The sequence below is a fragment of the Humulus lupulus genome, chromosome 3 (assembly GCF_963169125.1).
Source record: "Humulus lupulus chromosome 3, drHumLupu1.1, whole genome shotgun sequence".
In the NCBI taxonomy this organism is placed as follows: Eukaryota; Viridiplantae; Streptophyta; class Magnoliopsida; order Rosales; family Cannabaceae; genus Humulus; species Humulus lupulus.
In genome coordinates, this window is record NC_084795.1 from 223,643,949 (window position 1) to 223,653,460 (window position 9,512).

Genomic DNA, 9,512 nt, shown 5'->3' on the forward strand with positions numbered 1-9,512 from the left:
CAATGGATCACAATTGTGTATTGCATGTTTGGAAAACGAGCTTTATCTTCTGCGACCTAATGAACCCCTCGCTCTTAACACTGATTTATTCAAAGTAGCTAAACCTAGGACCAATAAACGTCAAAAGACCGATAACGATAATATGACATATTTATGGCACTTGAGACTGGGTCACATTGGCTATGATAGGATTCAAAGACTTACAAAGGACGGGCCTTTGAGGGAACTCACCTTAAGTGAATTACTGATGAGTCGGTTTTTAGTATAGTTTTTAACCTGTGTTTAGGGTAAGTTTGAGTCGATTTGGTGAAATGTTGTGCGGTATTACGCTTGTTTTGGTATGTTTGCAGGAAATAGAATGAGGAAGAATGGAGTTGAGGAAACAATTGAAAAATCATAGCAATTGGGAAATTTCTGCTAAAATTTGACAAGAAGACGTTTGAGGATTCATATGTAGAGAGACTTGTTCATTTTGGAGCATTGGAAGTAACGTTTTGAGGTTAATGTAAAGGGCTGCGGCGCTAAAATGAAGAGCTGCGATGTAAGGGAAAAACAGAGAGAAATTTGTTTTATGGAATTTTTAAGGGCCGCAGCGCTTGAAAGGAGCGTCGCGCCGCATGTTGGAACCCGAGACCAGGATTACGCAGATTTATAGAGGCTGGCAGCGACGCTTAAACACCAGGGCCGCGACACGTGTACCCTTTTCATGGCTATCAGAAGGGTAAAATCATCATTTATTTTAAAAAATAGCTTTTAGGGTTTCTATTGAAATGTTGAGAAATTTGCGGCCAAACCCCCTTATGTTTGTTTTGTTGAACACTTAACCCCCTATTCTTTAATTTTGGTGGGAAAACCCCCTTAAGTCCCGTTATTCACTGTTCCGTGCATTGACCCTGTTATCCACACAATCCAACTCAGCCTATCTACGAGAAATTTTTGGCTAAAACCTCTTATGTTTGTTTTGTTGAACACTTAACCCCCTTTTCTTTAATTTTGGTGGGAAAACCCCCTTAAGTCTCGTTCCGTTTGCAATTCACTGTTCCGTGCATTGACCCCGTTATCCACACAATCCAACTCAGCCTATTGTTGTGAATGTATCATTAAAAGTAGCCAATACTTAAATAAAGGTATTCATGAGTATTTAAATGTGATTCCCATTAAGACCGAAAGTAAACAGTACTTAAAAAATAAGACTATCTGAAAGGTCCATCCTAATGTTGATTCACAATTGCAACTATCAAATAATATTTACCATACAACATCTGTTTAAATTGACAATGCAAAAATTAGTGCTCATGATAAATATAGGATCTGCAAGATTCTGCAGATATGCTAACAAGAAATTTCAGTCAATAAATACAATCAGAGCTAAGAAACCAGTTATAACACCTACAAACATAACAAATTTTCTGTCCAAACTTTCATCAATTCTACAACTTGAAAATTCAGATACAACAATACCATCACTATTACAATAAAAAATAGAAAATGTTTTATGCAGCTTCTAATATTTTTCTTCTCAAAATCTTCACCAACGTGGCTGCTTTGAACATAGCTTTCTACAATTGATTCAACTCTCTCTAGCCTTTGTGGCATGTTATGAATCTTGTCCACTGAATATGCAGGTTCTTCATCCATTGCTGTAATGGAGGAAATTTCACTCTCCAACTGTAGAATCTTCCTAAGCAGCCCCGGTATCACTTCTCTTGATCGTTCACACATCTCAGGGTCCAACCAATGCCAGAAATCACAATAACCCGGACTCTGCCAAAAACCACCATTTTCGTTACACACTGTGAACCATCAAAGAAAAATAAAATCATGAAAAGAAGAACAAAACTCACCGGATGCTTCCAGCAGGCTATAAATCTTCCAACAGTGAATTCCAAACGGAACGGGACTTAAGGGGGTTTTCCCACCAAAATTAAAGAAAAGGGGGTTAAGTGTTCAACAAAACAAACATAAGGGGTTTTAGCCGCAAATTTATCATAGATAGGCTGAGTTGGATTGTGTGGATAACGGGGTCAATGCACGGAACGGGACTTAAGGGGGTTTTCCCACCAAAATTAAAGAAAAGGGGGTTAAGTGTTCAACAAAACAAACATAAGGGGGTTTGGCCGAAAATTTTTCTTAAATGTTTTGTTAGGAGTCAATTGGGAGAGTCATTAGTTAATTTAAGAGATTACTTGAGACCTTGGAGATAACATTGAAGATCTGAGAGTTTATTTCTTGATCTCTTTATTTTCTCTATTCTCTTTATTCTCGAGTTTATGTTTATATTTAGTTTGTTGGATTCCATTATGTTTGTCATGAACTAATCTTGTTTTTAGGGTGTTAGTAGATTCTTCTTGAAGCTTTTGATTTCTCAATGCAGTTTTTCTAAGTTTCTTTCTAATATTGTGAATTATTTATCTTATGCTTAATGCTTGTGAATGTTTGATCACCATTAACATGTTTTAGATGATTTTAACCTAGGTTTTGAGAAGAGAAGGCTAATTATGCTATAGGTAGATAAGCACAAATTTGTATTGGAGGGGAGTACCTTTATAATTTGTGTAGTTTAGGGATTACGTGTTTAATGCCTGCAATATGTTGATTTACCACAGAGATGTAGGAAATAATATGTTGTAGAGAATTAAAGATCCTAGCAAGACTATAATATATCATTGTAATCTGCTATCACAGTAGAGTTAAGAAATATTGAGAATTGGTTAGAAATCATAAGTGGATGGTTGATGAAACTAAAACCATAACTTTTACATCCATTGAATTAAATCATATTTTTATCTCTGAATTGCTCTAGTGATTAATTTCTTTCTTTAATTTTAGTAGTAATTATTTAATTCATAATTCTGAAATTATCATTTAAATCAATTAGGGTCAGGAGTTAATTATTGGTAATTAATATCAATCCTCGTGGGAACGATACTCTACTTATTATTATATTACTTGTTAGCGATACGTACACTTGCGTATATATATTTGCACAACAAGTTTTTGGCGTTGTTGCCGAAGATTGTTTTTATTAATATCAATAAAGTTAATTTTTGTTCTAATTTGATTTTTTTTTTTTCTGTTTAACATTTATTTGGACCAAGGTTCTATTGTGTTTAGGAAATTGTTGGTATATGTGAAGCAATAGACAAAAGAAGATTATACCAATAGATCTGGAAATTGAAAGAAAGTGCAGACATAACTGGAATAAAAAGTGGAGATTGGAGTTTACCATGACTGATAATTTGGGAAATGGTGCTAATAATGTTCAGGGGGTTGCAGAGGTTCCAAGGGAGCAAGGACCAAGAACATTGAGAGACTATGTACTTCCAACTGTTACACGAGTGAATTCATGCATTAGACCTCAACCATTGCTGCAAACAATTTTGTGATTAAGCCAGCAATCCTTCAAATGGTCCAATCAACTGTTCAGTTTGGAGGTATGCCTATAGAGGACCCCAATTTACACATAGCTAATTTTCTGGAGTTATGTGCTACGTTCAAGATGAATGGGGTGAGCGACGATGCTATAAGATTGAGGCTATTCCCATTTTCACTGAGGGATAGGACGAAGAGGTGGCTGATATCTTTATAGGAAAATTATGTCACAACATGGGGGAGTTAGCTCAAAAGTTCCTTTCCAAGTTCTTTCCTCCAGCGAAGGCTGCAAAACTAAGGGAAGAGATCAATAATTTTTATCAGTTGGAAGGGGAGTCACTGTATGATTCTTAGGAGCGATTTAAGGAGTTATTAAGGAAGTGTCCACATCATGGTATAGAAAAGTGAATGTTGGTGCATAAGTTTTACAATGGGTTGAATGGAACAACTAGAATAATTATAGATGTTGCGGTGGGAGGTGCTTTTATGAGTAAGAGTGCTAATGAGGCGTATGAGCTATTAGAAGAGATGGCGATGAATAATTATCAATGGCCAACTGAAAGGTGACAGCCAAAGAAGGTGGCTGGAATGATGGAATTGGACGCTATATCAATGCTTACAGCCCAAGTAGCAGCCTTGACAAAGCACCTACAAAAGACTACACTCCCATCTCAACCTATGCAAGTTCAAAACTTGTGTGAATTGTGTGGTACAACTCATCCACCCAACCAATGCCCTGCTCTAGATATGAATAACATGCCCATGGAAGAAGTACAAGCTATAGGGAATTACCAGAGACAACCCAAAAATCCCAATTCCATGTCCTACAACCCAGGTTGGAAGAACCATCCTAATTTTTCTTGGTCCAATAATCAAAACACTCAACAACCTTACCCTCAACCTCAGCTACAATATCAACCTCCACAAAATAGATCACCATATCAACATCAACATGAACAACTTCACCCTCCACTTGGATATTATCAACCACAAAATAGACCACCCCACCCAATGCCAATGAAACTAGCTGAACCCCAACCTGATGCAATCAACCAATTTATGACTGAAACCAGGGCATCCAGAAGGAGTCTGGAGACTCAAATAGGGTAGTTGGCTACTTTAATGTCTAATAGAGCTCAAGGAAATTTGCCTAGCACTACGGAAGAAGTGTAATGCAATATCCATGAGGAGTGGGACAAAGTACAAGGGGCCTATAGTAGAAAACTGTAAAGACCCAACTTATTCTAGACTTTGGACCATTAAAACTACTTATACATAGGCACTATTCCTAAGAAAACTTACATACAAAATAGTCATAACTTTATTAAAACTGTAAAATAAAGGTTAAAATACATAAAATTCAGGTAAGATATGGGATCTGTTGTTTGAAAATAAAATAAAAAACATGACTTAAATCTTAAAATTCATTACAAATCAAAGTGCGGAAAATACATATAAAGCATAACTGAAATGACTAAAAACAACTTTTTCCTCGAATCGTTCACGCAGTCCACCAAATCCATCCTCCCTCAATACACAATCCCAAGCTGCCAAGAATCTTACTGTCGCCATAACTATTTTCCTACACATATAAAAAAAAGGAATGAGCCTAATGCCCAGCAAGGAAAATCTACTAGAAGCATAAAACATAAATATAAACATAACTATAAACATATAACATATACTATAACATATATCATAATTCTATCCCATCTACATGTTAAATATTGGGGTTTGCTAACTAAGCAACTATAAGCCTCAATCTAATATGAGGTTTGCTAGCTAAGCAACTATAAGCCCAAAAACATAAAAGTATCGGGGTTTGCTATTTAAGCAACTATAAGACCCAAAACATACATATATCATAACATATAAAAACATATTATAACATAATCATTTAAGCATATAATAACTATCCTATTTTCCGTACCAAATACTAGGATGTGAGAACAAGGACGGGATTTTGGAACACTCCTAAAAACCATTAATGCGAAGGTGAGTATTTGTAAAAGAAGAAGATGAAAAAGAAATGAATCTAAACCACTGAGAAGAAGAGCTTACCGAAATAAAACCTCAAGCTCAAAGAACTTAATTGCCTAATCATGAATGGAAAACAGCGAGTTAGGATTTGAGTAGATAAAAACTATAAAAACTAATGAAATATATAGAAATGAACTAGGAATAGGAATACCTTTGACTGCACTATGACCGAACCACACCTCGAAATCGAAATACACACTATGAACCTTACTTCCCAAGTGTTTAATAAGCTTAAGATGATAAAGCTTATAACCCCAATCCAGTGTTTAACACTCTAAAGTAAACCTATCAGCTTGAAGGCTCTGAACTCAGCTTGAAGAATGAAAGAAATGGATGGGTACTAGGTCCTATTTATAGAGTTCAAGAATGAAAAGATCTTCTTTTAGCTTGAATAAAAATAATGACTTTATAATTGAAAAGCATTTGAATATTCATTCAGCAGAGGCTTAAGACTCGGTCAAAAAGATTCTGAGTTTTATCAAGAGGTTATGGAATAAAATGAGCTTGGTTTCAAAATTGTTTGAAAAACCTGCCCTAGAGCCGATATATCGCCCATGGTAGGTGATATATCGCGTGGGCTTATGTTCCCGAGGCTCGTCGAAGTGTTCGTGCGAAATTATGTGTTTTTCGTATTCCCCGAGTGGCGATATATCGCCCCCTAGAGCTGCGATATATCGGCATACGCTGAAATATTGTACACGTAATTGCACTTTTTCAACCTTATTTGAATTGAGTAAACAACTTTGACTGAGTTCTATAACGACTTCAAAGCTGCTGGCAGACTCTGGGATTTTCAAATATTACTCTTAATAAACTATTCCTCAAAAATAATTAATTTCTCAATAAACATGCACATGACAAGTGTCATTATCTTATTGGGTCTATCTAAACCTTATAGTATAATTAATATCATCTTCATAATCAGTTATATTAATCAAACCTTATGTTATAATTAATATTCTTAAACTATAGGTTAAACTTATAAAATCTATAATTGTTGATACGAGTGTTCAACTAAGTCCCGGCTTGAACCAAAATCCATAGTAATAAACATACTACAACTATTACTACTACTACTACTATCTAACTAGCTAAGTAAAGTTCTTGGACTCTACAATTCTCCCCTACTAAAAAGAATTTCGTCCTCGAAATTTACTTACCAAACAATTCCGGATACCTTCCTTGCATGTCTTCCTCCAACTCCCACGTTGCCTCCCGTTCAGAACAATTACTCCATAGGACTTTGACTATCAGAATACTCTTGGACCGCAACTGCTTCATCCCTCTATCTAGGATGCTAACCGGTCGTTCCTCGTAACTCAAGTCCTTCTGGAGTGCTATCATATCATACTTGAGGACGTGAGATGGGTCTGACACATACTTTCGTAGCATTGAGATGTGGAACACGTTGTGACTATCTACTAGGGCTGGCAGTAGGGCTAATCTATACGCAATTGCTCCCACTTTGTCCAATATCTCAAAAGGACATATAAAACAGGGACTAAGCTTGCCTTTCTTCCCAAACCGCTTCACACCTTTCATATGAGATATCTTCAGGAATACTTGATCTCCGACCTTGAATTCCACATCACGTCGCTTGGCATCCGCATAGCTTTTCGGACGGCTTTGAGCAGCGAGCATACGCTTCCTAATCAGCGCTACTGCTTTTTGAGCTTTTCTAATAGCTTCGGGACCAAGAAGCTACCTTTCTCCTACCTCGTCCCAATGTAGTGGCGATCCACACCTCCTTCCATAAAGCAACTCATAAGGTGCCATCCCGATCATTGACTGGTAGCAACTCATAAGGTGCCAATCCGTATATCTTCTAGCAGATTTGACTGGATAGACAAATTAGCCAACTTGCCAACAACTACTTCTATTCCGGCATTGATCAGATCCTGCTGCAGCGGCTTTTCTATTCCGGCTAGTGCTGCTAAACTTCCATAATTCTTCCTACTTAGCGCATCGGCAACTACGTTTGCCTTTCCCGGGTGGTATAGGATTTTGCAGTCGTAATCCTTCACTAACTCTACGCTGCCTCATGTTGAGCTCCTTCTGAGTGAAGAAGTACTTTAAACTCTTGTGGTCCGTATAAATCTCGCACCGTTCTCCATAAAGATAATGGCGCCAGATTTTCAATGCAAAGACCACCGCTGCCAACTCCATATCGTGAGTTGGGTAGCGTTGCTCGTACTCCTTCAGCTACCTTGAGGCGTAGGCTATCACCTTGTCATTCTGCATCAGCATACAACCCAACCCTTGCTTCGACGCATCATAGTAGACTACAAACTTATCGTTGGGTGTCGGTACACAGAGTACTGGTGCTGAGCAAAGCTTGTCCTTAAGAAACTGGAAGCTTTCTTCACATCTATCATTCTAGTTGAATCTTTGCTGTTTCCGGGTCAGGTTGGTGAGCGAAGTGGCTATCTTAGAAAAGCCTTCTACGAACCTCCGATTATAACCCGCTAATCCCAGAAAGCTTCTTACTTCTGACGCATTCTTTGGTCTTGGCCAATCCTTCACAGCCTCTACCTTGGATGGGTTTACTGCATCTTCGTCCTTGGATATAATGTGCCTGAGGAACGCCACTTGCGAAATCCAAAACTCACATTTCTCGAACTTGGCATAGAGTTGATGCTCCTTTAGTCGCAGTAGGATTAACCTCAAATGTTCCTCGTGGTCGGCTTCGTCCTTGGAGTATACTAAGATGTCGTCGATGAACACTACGACGAATCTATCCAAGTAATCTTTAAAGACCATATTCATTAAGTCCATAAACGCGGCTGGAGCATTGGTAAGACCAAAAGACATAACTAAGAACTTGTAATGCCCATAACAAGTTCTAAAAGCTGTCTTGGGAATATCCTCTCCCCGCACCATGAGCTGATGGTACCCGGACCGAAAATCAATCTTTGAAAACATGGTCGCACCTCGAAGTTGATCAAACAAGTCGTCAATTCGGGGTAGCGGGTACTTATTCTTAATCTTTACCTTATTTAGCTCGTGGTGGTCTATGCACATCCGCATGCTTCCGTCCTTTTTCTTCACAAATAGAACCGGTGCTCCCCATGGCGAATGGCTAGGTCTAATAAAACCCAAGTCTAAGAGTTCTTGTAACTGCTTCTTTAACTCCTTGAGTTCTGTAGGTGCCATCTGGTATGGTGCCTTGGATATAGACTTGGTGCCCGGTACTAATTCTATCATGAAGTCAATTTCCCGAGTGGGTGGCAACCCTGGTAATTCATCGGGAAATACTTCTGGGAATTCTCTTACAATGCAGATGTCTCCAATCTTAAGCGATGTTTCCTTTACTACATCTGTGATGCTGGCAAAAAATGCTTGACATTCTTTTTCTATCATCCTTTAAGCTTTGAGAGACGATATTAGCTGTGTGCGTAATCCTGAAACTTGTCCCATGAAGCATAGTCTCTGGCCATCAGGAGACTCGAACCTCACTTTCTTGCGTTTGCAGTCGATGGTTGCGCCATGCCGTGCTAGCCAATCCATGCCTAGTATCACGTCGAAGTCCTTGATCTCCAGTTCTATCAGGTCTCCTTCTAATTCTACGTCCTCAATCTTGATCAGTACGCCTCGTACTATCCGTGATGATAGAACTATTTTGCCCGAAGGCAACTCGGTTACAAACCTAGTTCTAAATCTATCACAAGGTTTTTCTAGTTTTTCTATCATTCCTAACGAGATATACGAATGAGTGGCTCCCGAATCAAATAATACATAACATATATTATTGAGGATAGAAACCTGACCTGTCACCACCTTAGTGCTAGCATCAGCCTCTCCTTGGGTTAAGGCAAATACCCTGGCAGGAACCATCTTATCTTCCTTTTTCCCCTCTGGCTTGAGCTGAGGACATTCTTTCTTTCGGTGTCCTTCTTGACCATAGTTGTAACATCCCTTGGTGTTTTCCCAACATTCACCAAGATGTTTCTGTTGGGGTTTTATGCCCTAATTAAAACCCAAATTCTTTGTAATCTCATTTTATTATCAATAAAAGAATAGAAATCATTTTTTGACTTGGTCAATCACTTTGGTCACATGTTTTATTTTCATGATTATTTGTTTAATATAAACTTCTATTA

The 9,512-nt window shown here is 38.1% G+C and overlaps 1 non-coding gene across 1 annotated transcript; it reads right to left on the reverse strand.

The window, feature by feature from the left end:
• Window positions 1–3,663: 3,663 nt before the first annotated feature.
• Window positions 3,664–3,770, reverse strand: LOC133827929 (small nucleolar RNA R71). The gene has a single exon (XR_009890577.1). It is a non-coding gene; the product is annotated as a small nucleolar RNA R71 (small nucleolar RNA).
• Between the last annotated feature and the right edge of the window lie 5,742 nt (window positions 3,771–9,512).